Below are 23989 nucleotides of genomic sequence, written 5' to 3'. Positions count from 1 at the left end.
AGTAGAGACGGGGTTTCACTGTGTTAGCCAGGATGGTCTCGATCTCCTGACCTCGTGATCCGCCCGTCTCGGCCTCCCAAAGTGCTGGGATTACAGGCTTGAGCCACCGCGCCCGGCCTAATTTTTGTATTTTTTAGTAGAGACTGGGTTTCACCATGTTGACCAGGCTGGTCTCAAACTCCTGATCTCAAGTGATCTGCCTGTCTCAGCCTCCCAAAGTTCTGGGCCGTGCCTGGCCCCTATTATAGTTTCATATATTGCTTTTTCCATATCCTCTTTACTGTCTCTTATTGGAATTCCTATTCCTGTTGTACGTCCTATTAGATATATAATGGATTGTTTCATTTCATCCTCCGTCTTAACTTCCTCTTTATGTTTCACATTTCTTTATCTCTCTGTGTGATGTATTCTGGGTGAACACCCCTGATAGGTGTTCTGTAGCCCCCAATACTTCTGAGTATGATTATGTTGGAGATAGGGCTTTTGAAGAGGTGATTAAGTTAAAATGAAGCTGTCACGGTGGCCCCTAATGCAATCTGACCCATGGCCCTATAGGAGGAAATGTGGATGCACCAAGGGGCAGGAAGGATGAGCATGCGCAGGGGAGACCATGTGAGGACACAGTGAGGAGGTGGCCATCTGAAAGCCACAGAGCCAGATCTCCAAAAAAACCAAACACCGGCATCTTGATCTGAGACTTCCAGCCTCCAGAACTGCGAGTTAATAGATTGCTGTTGCTTAAGCCACTCTACTGTGTTTTATTATGACAGGGCCAGTAAATGAATATGACAGACTACTGTCAAACCCACCTATTGAGTTTCTGTCTTTCTTTTTGGTTTGTTTTGTTTTTTCAGTTTATCTTTGGTGACTTTTTTCTTTCTATGGCCCAGGGCAAGACACCCACTTCTAGGCTGCAGCCCAAGGTTATTGGGCGGTTTTTCCAGTCCCAAGAAGAAACAGCTGATTTCCAGCTTTTTCCTGATGTAGGGAGCCTAGTTTCAGCTGGAGGGCTCTCACAGGGCCGGGAGCCTTGTCTTTCATCCTCACAGAGGCATTCAGACCCCAGCGCTATTCAGAAGTCTGGATATGGCAGCCCAGGTGACTTAGTGGCTCCATGAAGCTGCCAGGGACTTGGACACCTTTGATCTTCACATTTCAGCACCCTTGGGGTGCGGCTTTGACCCTCTTGTTGCACTTCCAGGCGTCTCATCTCCAAATGTCCCATGTCTTCTGTCTTTTGTTTGCTTCTTTGTTTTGAGATGGGGTCTCACTCCATCACCCAGGCTGGAGTGCAGTGGTGTGATTACGGCTCACTGCCGCCTCAACCTCCCAGGCTCAAGTGATCCTCCTACCTTTCCTCCTGAGTAGCTGGGACTACAGGTGTGCACCACCACGCCTGGCTAACTTAACACTTTTTTTTTTTTTTTGAGACAGAGTTTCACTCTTATTGTCCAGGTTGGAGTACAATGGTGAAATCTCAGCTCGCTGCAACCTCTGCCTCTTGGGTTCAAGCGATTCTCCTGCCTCAGCCTCCCGAGTAGCTGGGATTACAGGCATGCCCCAGCACGCCCAGCTAATTTTATATTTTTAGTAAAGACAGGGTTTCACCATGTTGGTCAGACTGGTCTTGAACTCCTGACCTCAGGTTATTTGCTGACCTCGGCCTCCCAAAGTGCTGGGATTATAGGCATGAGCCACCGCGCCCGGAGATTTTTTCTTCTTCTTCTTTTGTAGAGACAGGTCACACTATGTTGCCCAGGCTGGTCTCAAACTCCTGGGCTCAAGCAATTCTCCTGCCTCAGCCTACCAAAGTGTTGAAATTACAGACGTGAGCCACCGCGCCCGGCCTTACGTCTTATCTCTTGTCACATAGTGGCCCCTGCTCCACAGGAAGCGGGAGAAGTGAGTTTTTTCGGGAGTACCTTTCCTCCCCATCCTGAAAACAAATGTGATTTTCCTCGTAAAGAAGTAGAGCAAGTGTGTGTGGAGCTGTTAACATGCAATGCCTGCCACATAAAACATGATCCCCATTTTGGTGAGGAAATCACAGCCTGGAGAGGTGTGGTGATTTACACAGCCTGGATTCGATTGCACTGAGCCTGCCCCACCCTCACCCTGCTCTGATTCAGGGACCCTGGCCTGGCTCTCATCTTTGGCGGTTGCTGTCGTCACAGCGCACTGGCCTTGCATGATGGATGAACAGGCAACCTCATTAAACACAAGCCCTTGTTGGTTTCCCAAAGCCCACAGGAGCCGCGAGGCCCGGGATCTGGGAGCAGGGAAGCTGAACAGGGCCCCATCTGTCCTGTTCCCTCCGGCTTTTGCTCAGACAGGCATTTGTCTGCCATGGCAAGAGGGCAGACTCAGACACTTCATCTCTGGGCAATTAGGGGGCTGCACGCAGAAAGAGTAATGACTGGCCGGCGGGGATTTATCAGGGGCCAGCGTGGCTGGGCAAGGCTTGAGGTTTGACATCCACCTCTCTTCCGAGGGGAAGGAGCCGGTTGGCATCCCCGCCTGGCAGTGGAGCCTCGTTAGCTCTGCTTTCTACTGTCCCTTCCCCCTCCAACGCTCTGCTCCCTGCCCCACCTCCTTGTCTCTGCCCTGGATCAGAGGCCAGGCACTAGCTGGATGGTCACACCTGCCTCCTCCACGCTGCCCCCTTGAACCACTCTCCGCACTGGCTGCTCACAAGTCTGATCACATCACACACATCCTCCCCACCTTTAAATCCTTCCATGGCTCCCTACTGCCCTAATCATAAGCAGCTGTTGTTTTTGGTGGTCCTAGGTCACCAGCTTCCCCAGGGGCAATTTCTCCCCTTTGGTTTGATTTGTGTCAAAGATGAGTCTTAGACACTGCCTGATGCTTAAGTGGTTTTCCCTTTTTTTTTTTTTTTTTTAAAAGAGATGGGATCATGCTATGTTACCCAGGCTGGTCTTGAACTCCTGACCTCAACCCATCTTCCTCCCTTGGCCTCCCAAAGTTCTGAGTCACAGGCACGAACCACTGTGCCCGGCCTCAAGTGATTTATTTTGGCTGTGCTATTACGAGACAGACATCAATGACATGGGCCAGATACACTTAAGGGGTCAGAGGACCAGCTGACCAGGAGGGTCTCTGTGTAGAGACCATCCTCAGAGTTTGGGGGATCCTTCTCCCTTTCCTAGACCTAGGTTCAGTCTAGGTTCGTTGCCAGGTGTTTCTTTCAAAAAAGAAGTTCAAGCTATTCTTGTAAGGGGAAGCTTTGTTTCAAGGTTTATGAAAGTTGCATCTGTGCTGGGGTGGTCTTGTTTCCTGGAAATCCCCTGGCCAGGGTTGGAAATCCTGGGGCCAGTCTGCATTAACTGTTAAGTGACACCTGGTGTCCGGCCTGTGAGATGCTTAAGTGGGTCCTATGGCTCTTGTTAATCTCATAGTTGTCAGTATGTCTCTTTTTATACGGTGAAAGCAACCTCAGCCCTGGTGCCCTCAGCTCCCACGCCACATCCTCTGTACTCTTGCTCTTAAATTTTTAAGAATGAGTTTCATGATTATGGGTTTCAAAGATTACATTAAGGACTGCGTGTGGTGGCTCATGCCTGTAATCCCAGTACTTTGGGAGGCCGAGGTGGGTGGATCACTTGAGGTCAGGAGTTCGAGACCAGTCTGGCCCACATGGTGAAACTCCATCTCTACTAAAAATACAAAACTTAGCAGGGCGTGGTGGTGCACACCTGTAATCCCAGCTACTCAGGAGGTTGAGGCAGGAGAATCACTTGAACTTGGGAGGCAGAGGTTGCAGTGAGCCAAGATCATGCCACTGCACTCCAGCCTGGGTGACAGAGTAAGACTCCGTCTCAAAAAACAAAAACAAAAACAAAAGAACATTCAAAAGGCACGCAGTGAAACAAGTCTAACTCCTGCATCTTCCTCACCTGCCTAGTCCCCATGACCCGCCACATGCCTTAGTTCCTTGCGTATCCTTCCAGTTTCTTTATGCAAATATAAGTAAGACAAAAACATAGTCTTATTACCATCCCTACACATGCTTTTTATACAAAGGGTAGCTTATCAGGAACGTGGTTCTGTATTTTGATTTTTGCACTTAATACATCTTGGAGATCTTTTCGAATCTGCAGAGAGAAGGCTGCTTCATTCTATGGTACAGCTTGAGCGTCATTTCCTTAGCCAGCTCCCAGGGGGTGGATGTTTGTGTGGCAGGTGCTGCGATGCCCTGTCCCATATCCCCCACCTACCCGAGCTCACCAGCAGCCCTTTCATTTCTCCAGGCTTTAGCCTATACAGGTCTCTCTGCCTGGCGTATGCTTCTGCTTCTTCATCTCAAATCAAGAGTCCAGCAGCGCGGCCAGAGACACTGACCTAACTAGGTCAGACAGAGCTGGCGCTTTGGGCCCCAGGGTCTCCCATACCTCCTCTGCATCAGGAATGATCACAGTGGATTCAATCCTCTCCTTACCTGCCTGCCTGACTGGGAGCGCTGGGCAGGGGTCAGAGCTGTTGGGGGGGGGAATGGGGAAGAGGCATCAGATTCATCACTATGTCCCAGCACCTCTTATCACATCCCATGGCCTCTAGTGAAGCAGGAGAAGGATTGTATAAAATCCAAACTCCTTCCTGTGGCCTACAAAGCCCTGCTGACCCTGTCCCTGCCATCGTCCCCAACCTCCGGTCCAGCCAGTGTGGCCTTCTTGTTCCTCAAATACCTCAAACTTGATCCCGCCTCGGGGCTTTTGTTCTTACACTTTCTTCTGCTTGAACTCTCTTTTCCCCAGATCTCCTGAATAGACCTCAGCTCAAATTACACCTCCTCCGAGAGGCCTTCCCTGACCACCTTGACTAAAATATCCTACTCACTCCTGCCAACTTTGGGAAGCCAAGACAGGAAGATAGGTTGAGGCCAGGAGTTCAAGACCAGCCTGGGCAACATAGTGAGATCCCATTTCTTAAAAAAACCGCACCCCCCCCCAACTTTCCTAGCAGTTATGGGCTGAATTGTGTCCTTCCCAAAGTTTATAGGTTGAAGCCCTAACCCCCAGTACCTCAGAATGTCACTGTGTTTGGAGATAAGGTCTTTAAAGAGGTGAATAAGTTAAAATGAGGCCAGTAGGGCTGGGTCCTAATCCAATCTGAGTGGTGTCCTTTTGTTTGTTTGTTTTGTTTTGTTTTGTTTTTGAGACAGAGTCTTGCTCTGTCTTCCAGGCTGGAGTGCAATGATGCGATCTTGGTTTACTGCAACCATAAGACACTGGGAAAGGTTGGCAAATCCTGTTACCCTCAGTGCCCATTGCAGCCAGGAGAAGGGAAAAGAAAATTCCTGTCCCAGTGGGCAAGGGGCAAGGGTGAGAAGGCCCCACCCACAACACCCAGAGACACAGTGCCTGCCTAAAACTGAAGAAGTACCAAGACAGCAGAGAACAATCTCCACACAGTGTACATGCACACCTTCCAGCCCCAGGCTAGCAAGTATCAAGTAACAAGTAGTAGTCTGCTGCTGGAGAAGGATCAAGAGCACATAGAGAAGCCAGGCATGGCGGCACGTGCCTGCAGTCCCAGCTACTCGGAAGGTTGAGGCATGCAGATCACTTGAGCCCAGGAGTTCAAGACCAGCCTGCGAGACATAGAGATGCAGGATCTCTGAGGTGCAGGATCATAGACAAAGTCTGGAGCTGAGGGTGGAATAAGATCATTGAGGAAAAAAACACACCTGGTTCTACCTTAAACACAAAAGAATGCTAGAAGAATTTGAAGCCCACAGTGCACTGATGGTAAGCCAGTAACAACAGGGGCCAAACCCAGCTCCATTCTTGTCCCCTACACTTAAGGCCTAGCAAAAGAAAAGGCATACGCATTTCCAGTCATAAATACCATTTACCTCATCTCTACCATCCTATGCAAGATGTCTGTAAACAAAAAATTAGAAGACATACAAAGAAGCAACGTAAAATAACAGACTGTCAAGAGACAAAGAAATCAACAAACAAGGCCGGGTGCGGTGGCTCATGCCTGTAATCCTAGCAATTGGGGAGGCAGAGGCGGGTGGTTTGCCTTAGCCCAGGAGTTCAAGACGAGCCTGGGAAACACGGCAAAGCCCCTCTCTACAAAAAAATACAAAAATTAGCCAGGCATGGTGGTGTGCACCTGTGGTCCTAGCTACTTGGGAGGCTGAGGTGGGAGAATCACCTGAACCCAGGGAGGTCGAAGCTGTAGTGAGCTGTGATTGTGCCACTGTACTCCAGCCTGGGTGACAGAGCAAGACCCTGTCTCAAAAAATAAATAAATAAATAAATAAATAAAATAAAAATAAATAAATAAATAAGAAAAGGTATAAAATTGTAGATTATCTGGCCTTTCTCGATGTGAGAGTGGATGTGATACTCTTTTCAGCTTTCTCTATCCTAAGAGGAGGCTGGGGAGGAAACTGGGACAGTGTGCAACACGCACGCACATTCCTTGAATGCAGTGGAGGTGACTCTGCATCGCTTCTGAGGTTGTGTCATAGAGGGCGAGGCAGCTTCCATTGTGCTCACTGGAGTTCTGAGCTACTATGTCAAAGGTTCAGTCACTCCAACATAGCCATGCTGTGAGGAAGCTGATTCTTAGCTGGTGTATTGACACACCTTATGTTGGAGTTCAAATCAGCTCCTAATCAAATTGGATTTTGTATTTCTGGCCATTAAGAAATCCAGGGAGATCAATAATAATAACAGAGACATTCAGAGAAGCACAGTGCCTCTCTGGAAAAATGAAGGGAGTTTCATCCCACTCAGTCACAGCCCAGACAAAGACAGTTGTGAGCAAATGGAGGTGATGACAGTTTTGTTTAACTGTTCTGGCACATCAAATAGTCATTCCAATTCCCCCACACAACAGGGGAATGCAGACTATCCTAAGATTGCTCAGTGGGGCCCAACTCTCGTCACCAGGGCAGCAGCCATCTAGTGCATGATGTGATCATTAACTAGCCTGTGACAGAGAACAGCTGATGGGTACAAGCTTTGTTTGAGGGCTGGGAGGAAAACCTCAGGGACTTGAGGAAATCCTGGAATCCTTGTCACAAATTATTTGGTCATCTATCTACAAGGTCCTTTGTAAAGTTGCTGTTCTTTTGGTGGATTCAAAGGAGATTGGAGTGAGCTAGAAGATCCCTTCCTCTGATACTGCTTTTGGGTCCAAGGTGTAGCTGGGTGGTTTCATCTCCTGTGATGAATGGCAGTCTGGAGTGCTGTGCTGAGAAGCATTCTGAGGTTCTGTCCAGGTTCAGCAGGAAAGAGCTCTGTGATCAATTCGTGATGTATCCCACGGAGGCAGGGAGTGGAAGAGGCATATTTGCTCCATATTTGTAAGCTGTCTTAGGTCGGTTCCAGGGAAGCAGACTCTGAGGTGGGGATTTGCATGCAGGAAGTGTATTGCGGAGTGCATTCAGGAACATTTGTGAGAGTGAGAGAACCAGGTTGGGCGACACAGGCCTCCTCAGTCAATCCTACGGGCTTCTCTGGAGTTGTCTTCCATTGAGGCCAGGCATGAACCAGCCACTGATACAGCCAACACTCCTGAAAGTTGGGGGAATTAGGTCCTTTTTTGTCCAGGCAATCATGTGCCCAGCTGCAAGGGATGAATGATGGGTGATCCAAATTATTATGACTATTCCATTCCTCCTTGCTAGTGACCAGTCTAGAGGTGGGCGTGTGACCTCATCCCGTCAATGACATTTAAGGGCAAGTATGCTAGGGGCTCCAATAAAGATTCTCCTTCTTGATAAGGGAGACATTAGAAGGAACACTTTCTCCTCTCCTTTCTTTGTTGGGATGTGAAGCTTGGAGTTTCAGCAGCTATTTTGAGAGCAGGAAGGAGACATTTCCCACACACCATGGAAGTCAGAGTGAAGGGCCTGAGTCTGGGTGACCTCACTGAACCATTGCACCAATCCTGATACCTCTCACCAGCAGCTTCCTTGGCATGTGAAATTAACAAAGCCTCATAATTTAAGCACTTCAGTCAGGGATTCTGCTATTGCAGTGGAACCCTTCCTAACTGAAGCAGTTCCCTTCATAGGAACACAATTGAAAGAGTACATGGCTGCCTGCATACAAACTGAGTTCTGTGAGCCATGAAATATGGGAATGGCTTGAGGATAGGACATCAGGTCTCCTGGAAACATTTCTTATTTTTGTTTTCCTAGCATAGTTTGCATCAGAGAAATGCACCTTCCATACTCCACATAATCCTGGAGGGCTGTGGATCACAGACCCACAGCCCCAGGCCAACAGGGCAGGCACTGTTACCCAAGATAAATCAATCAGATGTCATCTCCTGGGAATTCAAACCTTAAATGAAAACACAGGGTGGGGACTTCCATGCTGTCTCTCCCAAGAGCTTCTTGTTGGGTCCTTTTGTACCTTCTTTTTCTTTTCTTTTCTTTTTTTTTTTTTTAGATGGAGTCTCACTCTGTCACTAGGCTGGAGTGCAGTGGTGCAATCTCAGCTCACTGCAACCTCTGCCTCCTGGGTTCAAGCAATTCTCCTGCCTCACTCTCCTGAGTAGCTGGGACTACAGGTGCCCACCACCACGCCTGGCTAGTTTTTTGTATTTTTAGTAGAGACGGGGTTTCACCATGTTGGCCAGTATGGTCTCGATCTCCTGACCTTGTGATCTGCCCGCCTTGGCCTCCCAAAGTGCCGGTTGCACCCTCTTTTCTCTCTACAAGTCTAACTCCACACTGCAGGCAGAGTGATTATTTAAATGCAAATCTGATCTTGTCACTCTCTTAAAACTCCTCAGTGGTTCCCCAGTGCTTTTGGGATCAAGACCATCATTCTTCTGATGGGCTGTGGACAAGTTGATGGACATTCTGTGGGATACGTCACAGACAGCTGGAGGCACGGTTTTATAGGGGAGGGATGGCAAGGATATGGGGGTGTTCAAAGGAGGAGAAGGGACCGTGGAAGAAATTGTGATGTCATTCAGGACTACAGCGTAGGCATGAATGGAAGGGATATGTGTTGGGTAATTACTTTGTGCCAGGCACCTGTCAAGTACAAGCACACCTGAGTAGCATGACTCTCCTCATTGTGCAGTGGAAGAACCAACACTCAGATGGGTTAGATAACTTGCCCAAGGTCATACAGCTAGTCAGAGGTAGAACCCAAAATTGAACCCAGATCATTGTCCTCAATTTCAGAGTCTGCCCTTTTATCTACAAGTCCATTCACCGCTTTTGTGACAGACATTGTAATGTGCTCCCCAGGGCCCCTTTAGGAATCGCTATGGTTTGAATGTTCACATCCCCTCCAAAATTTATGTTGAAACTTAATCACCAATGCAACAGTATTAAGAGGTGAGCCTTTCACGCCTGTAATCCCAGCACTTTGGGAGGCCGAGGCGGGCGGATCACAAGGTCAGGAGATCGAGACCACGGTGAAACCCCGTCTCTACTAAAAATACAAAAAATTAGCCGGGCGCGGTTGTGGGCGCCTGTAGTCCCAGCTACTCGGGAGGCTGAGGCAGGAGAATGGCGTGAACCCGGGAGGCGGAGCTTGCAGTGAGCCGAGATCGCGCCACTGCACTCCAGCCTGGGCGACAGAGCGAGACTCCGTCTCAAAAAAAAAAAAAAAAAAAAAAAAAAAAAAAAAAAAAAGAGGTGAGCCTTTAAGAGGTGGTTAGGCCACGAGGGCTCTGCCTGCATGGATGGGATTAGTGCTTTATAAAAAGGCTTGACGTGTGTGTTCACCCCATTCATTCCTTCTGCCATGTGAGGACAAGGTGTTTGTCCCCTCTGGAGGATGCAACATTCAAGGTGCCATCTCGGAAGCAGAGAGCAGCCCTCACCAGACACTGCATCTGCTGGCACCTTGATCTTGGACTTCTCAGCCTCCAGAACATGAGAAGTATATTTTTGTCTTTTATAAATTACTTAGTCTCAGGTTTTTTGTTCCAGCAGCATAAATGGACTGAGACAGAAATGAAGGATTTATTCCCATGGCTTCTGGGAATGCTGCCAGAAGACAGCCCTCAGCTATTAGCCTTCTTTGGAGATTGTCTCAAGAGAAGAAAGCGGTCTCATCCCAAGGTCAGGCCTCCTTCCAGAGGCAGCCTTCATCCAGCGACTGACCAAAGCTGGGGTACAGAGACCTGGTCCAGTTGCTCTAGTTCAGGTCAACTCCAAAGGACCATCCCAACTGGAGAGCCCCTCCCAGAGTCAGCTGAACCTTCAATGAGACACTGCAGCCCCACCGCTCCCTCTGCCCAATCCTGCCTCCGTCCCCTCCCATCCACAGGTGTGAGCCCAATAGCACGCCCCGTAAACATCCTGCACACTCATTTCCATCTAAGGCTGCTTCCCGGGGAACCCAGCTTGTGACAGCCCCCAGATATCTTACCAAGAATTTGTTTCTGCTGTTTCCTCTAACTGAAATGTGGTTCCCCCAGCCTCTCTCTTTTTTTTTTGGAGATGGAGTCTCACTCTGTCACCAGGCTGGAGTGCAGTGGCATGATCTTGGCTCACTGCAACCTCTGCCTCCTGGGTTCAAGCGATTCTTCTGTTTCAGCCTCCTGAGTAGCTGGGAATACAGTATATTTTTGTCTTTTATAAATTACTTAGTCTCAGGTTTTTTGTTCCAGCAGCATAAATGGACTGAGACAGAAATGAAGGCCACCACACCCAGCTAATTTTTTGTATTTTTAGTAGAGATGGGGTTTCACTGTATTAGCCAGGATGGTCTCGATCTCCTGACCTCGTGATCTGCCCGCCTTGGCCTCCCAGAGTGTTGGGATTACAGGCGTGAGTGACTGCACCCAGCGCAGTCTCTCTTTATCAAGATGTTCCTGCTCATTCTCTGAGTGAGAGTGGTGTGAACACAGCTCTGCCACAGTCAGGCTGGTTTCTAGCCACATAACCCATGACTGTTCCTACTGTAGTGCCTTAGCTTGTGGTATATCCCCAGTCCTCCTGGAATGTTCCTCACCATCCTAACTCTACCACCTTTGCTGGACTCAGAGGAACAAATATACAGGACTGACAATGACAGTTGCTCAGGATGATCCCTGCACAACTCCCAGGGGGCACCATTCCCAGTTCAGCAATCAACCTGTCCAGCATCACTTTGCAAATTATGCTACAGGAAGTTGAGAGCCAGGCTTTGGGTCAAAAGGACCCAGATATGAATCCTGGTTCTGCTGCTTATTAGCTATGTAGCTTTAGAGAAAACATTAATTCTTGTTTCCTTGGTGTTTTCATCTGCAAAATGAGGGTACACCATATCGTATTGATTCTTTTGTTTTGTTTTGTTTTGTTTTTTTTGAGACAGAGTCTCGCTCTGTCAGCCAGGCTGGAGTACAGTGATGTGATCTCGGCTCACTGCAGCCTCTGCCTCCCAGGTTCCAGCGATTCTCCTGCCTCAGCCTCCTGGGTAGCTGGGATTACAGGTGCACACCACCATGCCTGGCTAATTTTTGTATTTTCAGTAGAGACAGAGTTTCACCATGTTGGCCAGGCTGGTCTCGAACTCCTGACCTCAGGTGATCCACCTGCCTCGGTGTCCCAAAGTGCTGGAATTACAGGCGTGAGCCACCGCATCCAGCCCATATTGTATTGATTCTAAGATGCACAGTTTTTCACTGTCACATCTCTGAAATTAGGCTATATCTTACGATTGCTGGTATGCTGTATTTCTAATCAGTAGCATTTTTTCTTTCTTGGTGTTGATAAAATCATGGTGCATATTATAATTAATGCCATGGTAGACTTGCTGAAAGGTGGAAAAGTATCTATCTCACAGGAGGATGGATAAGACCAGCATGGGATGCCCAGGGTCTCACCCAGCTTGTATCCCCTCAGTCTACCCTGAGGGTCACCTGAAGCTTCTTTGGAAGTTCTTGTACACCATGTAAATGGGGCAAGTCATTTCCAACCCCTCTTTCTCAGTTTCCTTTTCTGTGTAAAGGGTACATAATAGAGGGTTTTTTTTTTCTCTTTTTTTAAAGAGAGAGTCTTGCTCTGTCACTCAGGCTGGAGTGCAGTGGCACAATCACAGCTCACTGCAGCCTTGAACTCCTGGGCTCAAGCAATCTTCCCACCTCAGCCTCCTGAGTAGCTGGAACTACAGCTAATTAAAAAAACTTTGGTGTGTCTAAATGCTTAGGATGGTCTCAAACTCCTGGGCTCAAGGGAACCTCCCACCTTGACCGCCCAGAGTGCTGGGATTACAGGTGTGAGCCACTGTGCCCAACTCTCATACAGTTTCATAAGGACAAAATGAACTCGGTATGGTGAAGTGGGTGTGCCCTGTGTCAGCCTGCATGCCGCCAGGTGCAGCTCTCACAGCGTAGGCTGAGGCCAATGGCAATGGCAATGCAGTCTCATCTGTCTGTCTGTGTGCCGGGCTTTGGTTCATCTCTGGTTGTTGGGACACTCGAGGTGAGGTAGGAGGTAGCTCCTCATCCCAGGTAGGCAGGAGGACCTGGGTAGCAGTCCTCGCTCTGCCAGCATGGGTGAGTCTCACCACCTCTCTGAGGCCCAGCTTCTTGTCTGTATTACTGATCTCTTGGGCTTATTGTAGGACTAAAAGATCGTGAAGGTAAAGTGCTTGGCGCATGGTAGATGCTCAATTTTAAAACAGAACTTCTGCCTGGCCAAAGGAGAAGCCTGGCTGGGGGCTGACATGGAGGCATATTGCCCAGTGGCCCACTCCTAAAGATGGTGAAGGTAGTGTAAGTGTAAGAGCCCACATGCAGAGCCTGTCCCTACCTGCTGAGACTCCAGGATTACAAATCTGAAGTACAGCCGGGTATGGTGGCTCACGCCTGTAATCCTAGCACTTTGGGAGGCCGAGGCGGGAGGATCACCTGAGGTCAGGAGTTCGAGACCAGCCTGGCCAACATGGTGAAATCCCATCTCTACTAAAAATACAAAAATTAGCCGGGCGAGGTGGCGGGCACCTGTAACACAGCTACTTGGGGGGCTGAGGTAGGAGAATCTCTTGAACCTGGGAGGCAGAGGTTGCATTGAGCCAAGATCATGCCTTTGCACTCCAGCCTGGGCGACAGAGTGAAACTCCATCTCAGAAAAACAAACAAACAAACACCTGAAGTACCACAGGCGTCTCAGATCGTTCCTGCCTCCAGACTGGAAGGACACTGTGAAGCAATATTATCAGAAATACATGCCTGTAATCCTGGCACTTTGGGAGGCTGAGGCAAGCGGATTGCTTGAACTCAAGAGTTCGAGATCAGCCTGGGCAGCATGGCAAAATCCTGTTTCTACAAAAAAAAAAAAAAAAAAAATTAGCTGGGCATGGTGGCACACACCTGTAGTCCCAGTTACTTGGGAGGCTGAGGCAGGAGGATTGCTTGAGCCCGGGAGGTAGAGGCTGCAGTGAGCTGAGGTCATGCCACTGCACTCTAGCCTGGGCGACAGTGAATATATACGTATTTGGTCTCTGACTATGGTTCCTGAGATAGAGCTCCTAAGACCTTGTAATTTCCTGAGCAATAGGGGAGTGAGGAGAATCTTTTGTTCTGATATTTGGTCTTTGACCCCAGTTCCTGACACAAAGCTCCAAAAACCTTTTTAATTGCCTGAGTAACGGGAGCACGTGGCACAGCTCCTAAATCCCTCAGGATTCCCCAGGTGACAGGAGCTTCTTTTGTTCTTACGAGGTCACTCTTGGTGGGGGGCTCCTGGACAGCCTCAGAATGGGGGTTGGTTGCCAAGGGAACCAACCATGTGATTAGATAGCTGGAACTTTCAGCCCCACCCCCTATATCCAGGAAGGGGAGGGGGCCGCAGGTTGAGTGGGTAACCAGTGGCCACTGATGTGATCAGTCAAGCCTATGAAATGAAACCTCCATCAAAACCCAAAAGGATTGGGTTCAGGGAGCTTCTGGGTAACAGAACACGTGAAGGTGGCTGGAGGGTGGTGCTCCCGGAGGGCGGGGAAGCTCTGTGCTCCCTCACTCCCATGTGCCTTGCCCTGTTCATTTCTTCACCTGGCTATTCATCTGTCCTGTGTAATATGCTTTGCAACAAACCTGTAAACATAAGTGCTTCCATGAGTTCTGTGAGCTGTCCTAGCAAGTTAACCTGACTCAAGGAGGGAGTTGTGGGATTCCTAGTTTGCAGCCTATCAGTCAGTGGTGACGACCTATTACTTGCCACTAGCCTCTGAAGTGGGGGCAGAGTTGTGGGACTCTGTGTGATCTGACGCTGTCTTCAGGTAGAGAGCATCAGAATGCATCTGAATTGAATTGAATTAGAGGACACCCCGTTGGTGTCTGCTGGAGAACTGCTTGGTGTGTGGGGAAAACCTCTCACTCACACATCAGAAGTGTTGTGTTGTGTGGTGTGTGAAAGTTGAAGAAGATTTTTTCCACTTACCTCTTTCTCTCTCTCTCTTTTTTTTTTTTTTTTTGGAGACAGGGTCTGGCTCTGTCACCCAGGCTGGAGTGCAGTGGCTCGATCTCGGCTCACTGCAGCCTCTATCTCCCAGCCTCCAGCCATCCTCCCACCTCAGTCTCCTGAGTAGCTGGGACTACAGGCACATGCCACCATGCCTGGTTAATTTTTTTTTTGTAAAGACAGGATTTTGCAATGAACTCCTGAGGTCAAGCAATTACCCACCTCAGCCTCCCAAAGTGTTGGGATTACATGTGTGAGCTACTGAACCCGGCCTCCACTTACCTCTTTTTTTTTTTTTTTTTTTTTTGAGATGGAGTCTCGCTCTGTCACCCAGGCCGGAGTGCGATGGTGTGATCTCGGCTCACTGCAAGCTCCGCCTCCCAGGTTGAAGTAATTCTTCTGCCTCAGCCTCCTGAGTAGCTGGGATTACAGGCAAGCGCCACTACGCCTGGCTAATTTTTGTATTTTTAGTAGAGATGGGGTTTCACCGTGTTGGCAAGGCTGGTCTCGAACTCCTGACCTTGTGATCTGCCCACCTCGGCCTCCCAAAGTGCTGGGATTAGAGGTGTGAGCCACCAGGCCTGGCCCACTTATCTCTTATAGACCCCAATCCTGCAACCAAGTTTCATCTCTGACCAAAAACTTCTCCTCTACCACCTTGCTGTATGGACCAAGATACCACCATTGTCACTCATGCTTTCCTGGCATCTCAGGCTGGCACATTCCTCATCTATTTTAATCTTCCTTCAGACACCGTTTCTCTCCTATGATACCATTAACTAGGAGTTGTCCACTCTCTACTTGAATGCTCCTAGCCGTGAGGCTCTCCCTCCCTCCAGAGACAGCCTCCTTCAGCAGAGTCCAGCTATCTCCTGTGCAGTTCTTCCTTATATTCAGCTCCTGCCTGCCTCTCCCAAGCCCCCACGCTCAGTCCTAGGTCTGTCCCTGGGGCCACCCAGAAGTGGTCTGCTCCGCCTACATCCCCATCCCCACAAGGATGAAATGTTCCTTATAGGACAAGGTTTATCCATCAATCCATCATTTCTTTTTTTTTTTCTGAGACAGAGTCTCACTTTATCGCCCAGGCTGGAGTGCAGTGGTACAGTCTCGGCTAACTGCAAGCTTCACCTCCTGGGTTCAAGCGATTCTCCTGCCTCAGCCTCCGGAGTAGCTGGGGCTACAGGCACGTGCCACCACACCTGTCTTATTTTTGTATTTTTAGTAGAGACAGGATTTCACCTTGTTGGCCAGGCTGGTCTCAAACTCCTGACCTCAGGTGATCTGCCCGCCTTGGCCTCCTAAATGACTGGAATTGCAGGTGTGAGCCACCATGGCCGAGCCATCATCATTTCTTTAAGAAAATAAAACACCTCTCTCTTTAAATATATGCCTTTCTTTTTTTAAGTGGAAAAGTAATCCATGTGCATTGTGGAAAATATGGGAAATTTATGTCAAAGTAGAAAGATTAAAATTACCCATAATTCCAACTCCCAGAAACAACCACTATTAACTTTTACTTCTGTCTTTCTATTCGTTTTTCCCATAATTGAGTGCATAGTACATAGACAATTTGGTGCTCTGCTTTTTTCCACATGACATTATTACAGGAATATTTCACTGTACCATTAAAATTTCTTTGCAAACATGATTTTTATTTTTAATGATTATGTAGTACACCACTGTCTAGACAATTTACTGATCGCTCCCAATTGTTAGACATTTGGGTTATATTTAATTTTTAACTATTACGTCACAATGCTGTGGTTAAAAAAAAAGTTGTATATAAAGTATTTTACCGCTTTCAAATTATTTCCTTAGACTTACATCCTAGAAGTGTTACCACTAGGCCCAAGGGTTGTAGGTATTTTAAAGATGACATTCTCCCAACTGTTTTGTCTTTAACAGCTTTAATGGGATGATAAATACAGCTTGGGAAACATATTGTGTGACAAGATGTCACACCAATAGCCAGACTGTAAAAATGTGCACAACATCCTTTTATAAAGTTTTATCATTTGTTTTCAATTTTATAAAGATGTCTGACTGTACTGGTCGTTTGCATCTTATCATTCACACACCAGCAGTACAGATGCCAGGGACAGTGCCTGGGACTGAGGTGCTCCAAGGAGGACAGAGGCAAAGGCATGGCATTCTGCTGAGAAAAGACTTGTAGGAGCAATTCGTTATTTTATTTTATTATTAAAATTTTTTAAAATTATTATTAAAAATTTTTTTTTTCATGACGGAGTCTCACTCTGTGGCCCAGGCTAGAGTGCAGTGGCTCCATCACAGCTTACTATAGCCTCCACTTTGAGGGCTCAAGCGATTCTCCTACTTCAGCCTCCTGAACAGATAGGACTACAGGCGTGTGCCCCTACGCCTGGCTAATTTGTTCTAGTTTTTGTAGAGATAGGGTCTCACTATGTCGACCAGGCTGCTCTTAAACTCCTCCCCTCCCAAAGTGCTGGGGTTACAGACGTGAGCTACTACACCCAGCCAAATTCATTACTTTAAAACCAATTTTTACTCATGTTAAAATCATGTGAGTGTCCATTATATGTACTTTGTCCAACATTGAATACTGTTTTTCAATATTTGCTAATTTGATAGGTAAAAATGAATACATTTTTCATTTTCTTCAAATGTTTTAAATTTTAGTAATATGGAATACTTTAATATTTATTGGTCATTTGTATTTCTTCTTGTGCAAACTGCCAAGGTCACTTGTCTCTTTATCTGCTAGGAGTCTTACTAGGTGTTATACTTGTTGATTTGTAAGAACTCTCTACATATTAAGGATGTTTTGGAAACCAACTATTATCTCAACTTGTTTGCCTGTATGTTTCATTTGTGAGTTGTTTCTGTAGAGATCATTTAAATTTTGTCTATCAGTCTTTTATTTTGTGATTCTTTTTTCTCCTTTCCTTTTTTTTTTTTTTTTTTAGACAGGATCTCACTCCCATTGCTGAGGCTGGAGTGCAATGGTGCATTCATGGCTCACTGCAGCCTCAACTTCCTGGGCTCGGGTGATTCTCCCACCTCAGCCTCCTGAGTAGCTAGGACTACAGGTACATAGCACCACCCCTGGCTGATTTTTTGTATTTTTGGTAGAGACAGGGTTTTGCCATGTTGCCCAGGCTGGTCTTGAACTCCTGGACTCAAGTGATTTGCCTGCCTTGGCCTCCCAAAGTGCTGAGATTACAGGTGTAAGCCACTGCACCCTGCCTTCTCCATTGCTTTGGAATTTAGGAAGTCTTCCCCAACTTGATGAATATCTGTTACTATTTTCTTCTAGGTTTTAAATGTTTGCTTACATTTAACTGGATTCCATCTGGAGTTTATTTTTGTATACATTTTGAGGGGAGGATCTATGTGGATCTTCTTTTTTCTTTCCCCAAATAGTAAATCAATTATGCACGAAATAGTTTTGGGTGCTCCCACCAGCCTCATCACCCATGGAAAAAGCTCTCATTCTTTCACGTCCTTCCTAAAGTGTGGGGAACAGAACAGGAATAAATAATTCTTAAAAAATTAAATGAAAGCCTAAGCTAGATTCGTTTCAGCCTTCTTATAACAACCCTGAGAAGGAGATTGACTGTCAGTCCCATTTATGGATGAGAAAGCTGAGGCTCAGAGATGTAAAGTAACTTTCCCAAGGTAACACAGCTAGTCTGATCTGGAATTAGAACCTACATTGTTTGACTACTATATCCCAGGGCCTCAGCATTTAGAATTGGTTTCAAGTTGATTTAGCTCTGGGTTCTCTTTACAGAGGAGCGACCTGACTTCTCTACTGGGAGAGGAGCATCCAGAGCCCAGCCACTAGAGAATGGCTTGGGAACCTGAGCCCAGAGGAAACACCTGCCAAACCAGTTGGTGAATTTGTTTTTATTTATTTATTTATTTTTGAGACAGAGTCTGGCTCTGTTGCCCAGGCTGGAGTGCAGTGGTGTGATCTCGGCTTGTTGCAACTTCACCTCCTGGGTTCAAGCAATTCTCCTGCCTCAGCCTCCCAAGGAGCTGGGATGACAGGTGCCCACCACCACGCCCGGCTAATTTTTGTATTTTTAGTAGTGACGGGGTTTCACCATGTTGACCAGGCTGGTCTTGAACTCCCGACCTCAGGTGTTCTGCCCGTCTTGGCCTCCCAAAGTGCTGGGATTACAGGTGTGAGCCACCGCACCCAGCCAAATTTGTTTTTCTTAAGTTAGCAAAATCTTACATTTTCACTGAAAATATTTTGGGTGTTGCAACAATCTTCACATCTCCGGTTTCCTTTAGGATGAATTTGGTTAGGCTGGTTTGTTTTGTTTTCTTGTTGCAAGGTACACATTCCCACTCAGTGGTTAAAACGAAGGGGCTTACTAAGGTCAAGGAAACCAGGGTGGAGCCAGATGTGGTGACTCATGCCTATAATCTCAGCACTTTGGAAGGCTGAGGCAGGAGGATTACTGGTGGCCAGGAGTTCAAGACCAGCCTAGGCAGCATAGCAAGACCCTGTCTCTACAAAAAATTGTTTTAAAAAAATTAGCTGGGTGTGGTGGTGCGTGACTATACTCTCAACTACTCAAGAGGGTGAGGCAAGAGGATCACTTGAGCCCAAGAGTTCGAGGCTGTAGTGAACTATGATCACACCATTGCACTCCAGCTTGGGTGACAGAGCAAGACCCTGTCTCAGAAAAAAAAAAAAAAAAAAAAGAAAGAAAGAAAAAGAAAAGAAAAGAAAGGAAAGGAAAGGAAAGGAAGAAACCAAAATAGAAAAACACAGTTCATGGGGCTTTAGGACCAATGCCAGCCCGGCCCTTCAGTGCCCCTGGAAGTCACTGTCTTGCTTTTCTCTCCAGACTACAGGCTAGGCTGCTTCATAGGGTCCCACAGGATGTCAGCCCCTTAGTTTGCATATAAACGTACAAAACACAGATTTGGGAGTAGTGTGCTTACCAGATTTGGGGGAACTGCCAGTCTCTATGATTTTGCAACTTGAATACTCCTCACCTTAAAAAAAATTTTTTTTGAGAGTATCCAATTGGTTATTTTGTTTTTGTTTGTTTGTTTTTTGAGACGGAGTCTTACTCTGTCACCAGGGCTGGAGTGCAGTGGTGCAATCTCGGCTCACTGCAACCTCTGCCTCCCGGGTTCAAGTGATTCTCCTGCCTCAGCCTCCTGAGTAGCTGGGATAACAGGTGTGTGCCACCATACCTGGCTAATTTTTGTATTTTTAGTAGAGACGTGGTTTCAACTGGTTGGCCAGGCTGGTCTTGAACTCCTGACCTCAAGTGATCGGCCCACCTCGACCTCCCAAAGTTCTGGGATTGCAGGTATGAGCCACCGTGCCTAGTTCTAATTGGTTGTTGATCAACCAATGAATTCACTGTGTCTGGTCAGGTGATCATCTCCGGCTCTATCAACTGTAATGGTGGTGGCTGTGGGAGGTCACGTGGTTCTCAGGACGCCCCTCTCTGGAGCTTGAGGTGAGGCAGAGAAACTGACATCCCTGTCTCATCAGAGGTACCCAATTCTGTATTCCACGGGTGGTTGAATTTCCTTCATCCCATATTTAATGTTCCAAGGCAGAGTGCTATTGTTTTATTTTGCCAAAAAAAGATAATATTAAGCAAACAAACAACATAATCCCCATTTAGTATCACCACCATTTCAGAAACCATAGGGAACTTGCACCTCAAACCTAAAGGTTAGAGATAATCCCAAAGTAAAGGACAGCCTTCCTTGTGACGGATAATTGGCCACCTCAGGACATCCTTGCTGGCGACCATGGGCACAGGCACCAGTCCACGAACCAATACGTGGGATTCAAACCTTCTTCTTTTGCCTGCTCCCATGGGTACACTCTTTCCACGAATGCAACTTTTAGAAGATAAACAGGGGGCTATGGTCCCAAGTTAACTGCCTTCATGTCTGGGGCAAAGAGCGACATGCTGCCACCTGGAACTCTGTTCCATTCGGTGGAACCTCATGTGGCCGAGAGGTCAGCGTTAGGTTAGGATAAGCTCCTGGGATCCCCAAGCCTGTCTCCAGAAAATACTTTAGACCCTCTAACCTAATTCCCACTTCATCCCTTTGGATCCAACTACTGATAAGACTTCATGCCCTTGATCTCCTGTTTCCTGCAGGAGCTGGGGCAGGGGCCCACCTTTCCCAGCCCCTTGGGTTTGACTCATGGAGGAGCTTTGGGAGTAAATGTCCGGCGGATGAGGCACAGTTGGTGGAGTGGACACTGTTGGAGCTCTACCCAGCTGCCTTCGGATCCTCTTAGCATTTCTGTGTGATCAGGTTCCAGGTGCTTTCATCTGACAGCTTCCATGTGAGATTTTTCTTCAGAGGATTGCCCTTGGGCTCCTAGTGCCACTCGCTGCACAGCACAAGGACCTGGAAGTGCCTGCGAGTTTATTTCCCCGCCGGGTAGCCCTTGGCCATAGATGGACAGATATACAAAAGTATGAGTCTAGCTTCTTTACCTCCAGGCGTGAACTCTGAGCTGTAATTTACATTCCTCTGCTCCCAGTGGGATCAGACTGAGGCTGGGACGCTCTCTGCTAGTGCACCCTTGCTAGGCATTTTCTCTTTCCTATCTTCTTCCCCACTCCTGCCAGTTTCTCGTAGGAGCACTTGATAAACCACTTGCCCAGGAATCCTTGTCTCTGGGGTTGCTACTAAGCCTGTCCCCCTGTGATGGGGATCAGTAGGCTATTGCAAAAGTAATGCCCAAAGGAAAAGCAGGCTGTGAGTGGTACTTTCCCTAGCTCATGCTTGGGAGGGCCTGGACCAGCACCCTTGCATGCCCTAAATCAACAATGCTCCAGCCTTGCAGGTGGTCTGATTTTCAGTAGGAAAGGATAACCTATTTTTTATTTTTTACATTTAAAAATTATTTTTAAACTTACGTGGAGACAGAGTCACTTTTTTTTTTTTTTTGAGACAGGGTCTTGCTCTGTTGCCCAGGCTGGAGTGCAATGGCGTGATCACAGCTCACTGCAGCCTTAAGCAATCCTCCCACCTTAGCCTCCTGAGTAGCTAGGACTACCGACGCACACCACCATGGCTGACTAATTTATTTTTTTGTAGCGAGGCAGTCTCATTATTTCGCCCAGGCTGGTCTTGAACTCCTAGGCTCTAGAGATCCTCCCGATCCTCCCACCTCAGCCTTCCAAAATATTGGGAATACAGGCATGTGCCACCTCGTGCAGCTGAGAGTCACTCTTTTTGGTGTGTAGTTCTGTGAGTTTTGAAAAATGTGTAGGATCAGAAACCACAACCACAGTCAAGATATAGAGCCAGTTCTGTCATGTGGCCAGGGCCCTCTGAAGCCAAACCTTCCCTTTACCCTGATCCCCTGGCAACCACTGATCTGTTCTTCATCACTGTAGTTTTGCCTTTTCCAGAGTGCCATATAAATGAAATCACACAGTATCTTTGGCTTCTTTTAGGTAACACAATATCTTTGAGAGTCAGCCACATTTTTGCATGTATCCATTGCTTGTCCCTGTGGACGTCTTCAATAATCAAAATGGAGTCACTTATGTTAACCCCTAACAAAATGGAGCCCATGGGCCATGAAGGAAGGGCTCTCATGCACATATGCCTATGATTGGAATGATTGTAAGGACTCTCTGAAAACCACAACAATTTCAAAAATTTCAGATAAGCCTCTTGCACAAGAACATTTGACTAACGATGGCTGCCTTCACCAATGAGTGGACGCCAACTATCGCAACAGGCCCCTAAAACCAATGGTCCTTGTTTCAAAGCAGCTTTTGTGAACTTTTCCTTTTGACTGTAAAACGAAACCCCTCTGTTGCACCTCATATGCCTGTGGTTCACTATAGCATGCATATCCCTCCTGTTATTCCCAAATAAACTGTTTTAGGTAACACAATGTATTTGAAGTTTATCCAAGTTTTTACATGTATCAGTTGCTTGTCCTGGAGAGCAGTTGTTCTGGAGAGCACGTCTCCTGTTTACTTTAGGTAGACATCGTTTTTTTTATTGCCGAATGGGGTTCCACTGAACAGCTCAACTACAGTTTATCCTTCCTCAGTGTGGAAATATTTGGGGTTTCCAGTTTTTCATTATTATAATTAAAGCTGATATGAACATTTTAATATGTTTTTTTGGTTCAACATAGGGTTTTGTTTCACTTGAATAAATGCCAAAGAGGTTTCTGGGTAGTTTGTTAAGTGGATGTTTATCTTTGTAAGGAACTGCCAAAGTGTTTTCCAGAGAAGTTGAACCATTTGGCCTTCCCACAGCAACGTGTGAGAGTTCCTATTGCTTAACATCCTCACCAGCGCTGTACAGTCAGGGTTTGTTTGCTTGTTTGTTTGGGTCTTTTTTTGGAGGGACTGGTTCTTTATTTCTTTCTTTTTCTTCCTTTCTTTTTTTTTTTTTTTTTGGTTTGAGACAGGGTCTTGCTCTGTCGCCCAGGCTGGAGGGCAGTGGTGCAGTCTCGGCTCACTGTAACCTCTGCCTCCTGGGTTTAAGCAATTCTCCTGCCTCAGCCTCCTGAGTAGCTGGGATTACAGGTATGTGCCACCATGCCTGGCCAATTTCTTTATATTTTGGTTAGTAGAGATGGGGTTTCACCATGTTGGCCAGGCTGGTCTCAAACTCCTGGCCTCAAGTGATCCACCTGCCTTGGCCTCCCAAAGTGCAGAGATTACAGGCGTGAGCGACCATGCGTGGCCTGGTTCTTTATTTCAAAAAGACACTCATCAGTCTTTAGTATCAAAACAGTTGCATTATTGATTTCTCTTTATCCCAATTGTCGTCAAAGAGGCATCAAAGGAGAGTACATTGTAAGCCAATAAGCTACAGTGTGTACGCCTAACAGACCTCCTAGGGAGTTTACCAAAAAGTGGGGATTAGGTAGGGAAAGAAACTTTAAAAGATCAGCAATCTGCCAGCCCACAGACTGTAGAGAGCTCTCACAGCCAGAGCGGGTAGCCAGGGTGCCAGAAACCCAAAGAAGCAGAGTTTCAAAATAATACGACATTTTAAAAGTTTTGTACACAAGCTATTCGAGATTTCTCACTGACTGATACAAAGCACAATGAGATGGCACTTTTAGAGACAACAGCTTCAAACCCAGAAAAGGGTAATGAGATGAGTTTCATGTGGCTAAATCAGTGGCAAAAACATAATCTTCTTTCTTTCAAGGAGGCAGGAGAGCAATCAAGTGGTCACCTCAATGTAAGGGGCACATTAGCCACTCTGTAAGCGGCTGGGAGTGGGGTGGAGATGGGACAAAAATTTGGTCTCAGAGGTCTCACCATCTTAATTTGGTCACTTCTTTTTTTTTTTTTTCCCCCGAAATGGAGTCTCGCTCTGTTGCCCAGCCTGGAGTGCAGTGGCGCGATCTTGGCTCACTGCAACCTCCGCCTCCCAGGTTCAAGCGATTCCCCTGCCTCAGCCTCCCGAATAGCTGGGACTACAGACGCACACCACCATGTCTGGCTAATTTTTGTATGTTTAGTAGAGACAGAGTTTCACCATGTTGGCCAGGCTGGTCTTGCAGTCCTGACCTTAAGTGATCTGCCTCCCTCGGCCTCCCAAAGTGCTGGGATTGCAGGTGTGAGC

At 47.2% G+C, this 23989-nt stretch overlaps 2 protein-coding genes across 3 annotated transcripts in view; both read left to right on the top strand.

Moving 5' to 3' along the window:
• RALY (RALY heterogeneous nuclear ribonucleoprotein) overlaps positions 1-23989 on the top strand; it is a 414018-nt gene that overhangs the window by 216350 nt on the left and 173679 nt on the right. The window lies entirely within an intron of this gene.
• The window catches only part of CHMP4B (charged multivesicular body protein 4B), a 264810-nt gene that overhangs the window by 67726 nt on the left and 173095 nt on the right, over positions 1-23989 (top strand). The window lies entirely within an intron of this gene.

The sequence above is a fragment of the Macaca thibetana genome, chromosome 10, assembly GCF_024542745.1.
Source record: "Macaca thibetana thibetana isolate TM-01 chromosome 10, ASM2454274v1, whole genome shotgun sequence".
NCBI lineage: Eukaryota > Metazoa > Chordata > Mammalia > Primates > Cercopithecidae > Macaca > Macaca thibetana.
The sequence above is the reverse complement of the archived record's forward strand: the minus strand, read 5'-3'. Positions and strand labels throughout refer to the sequence as shown.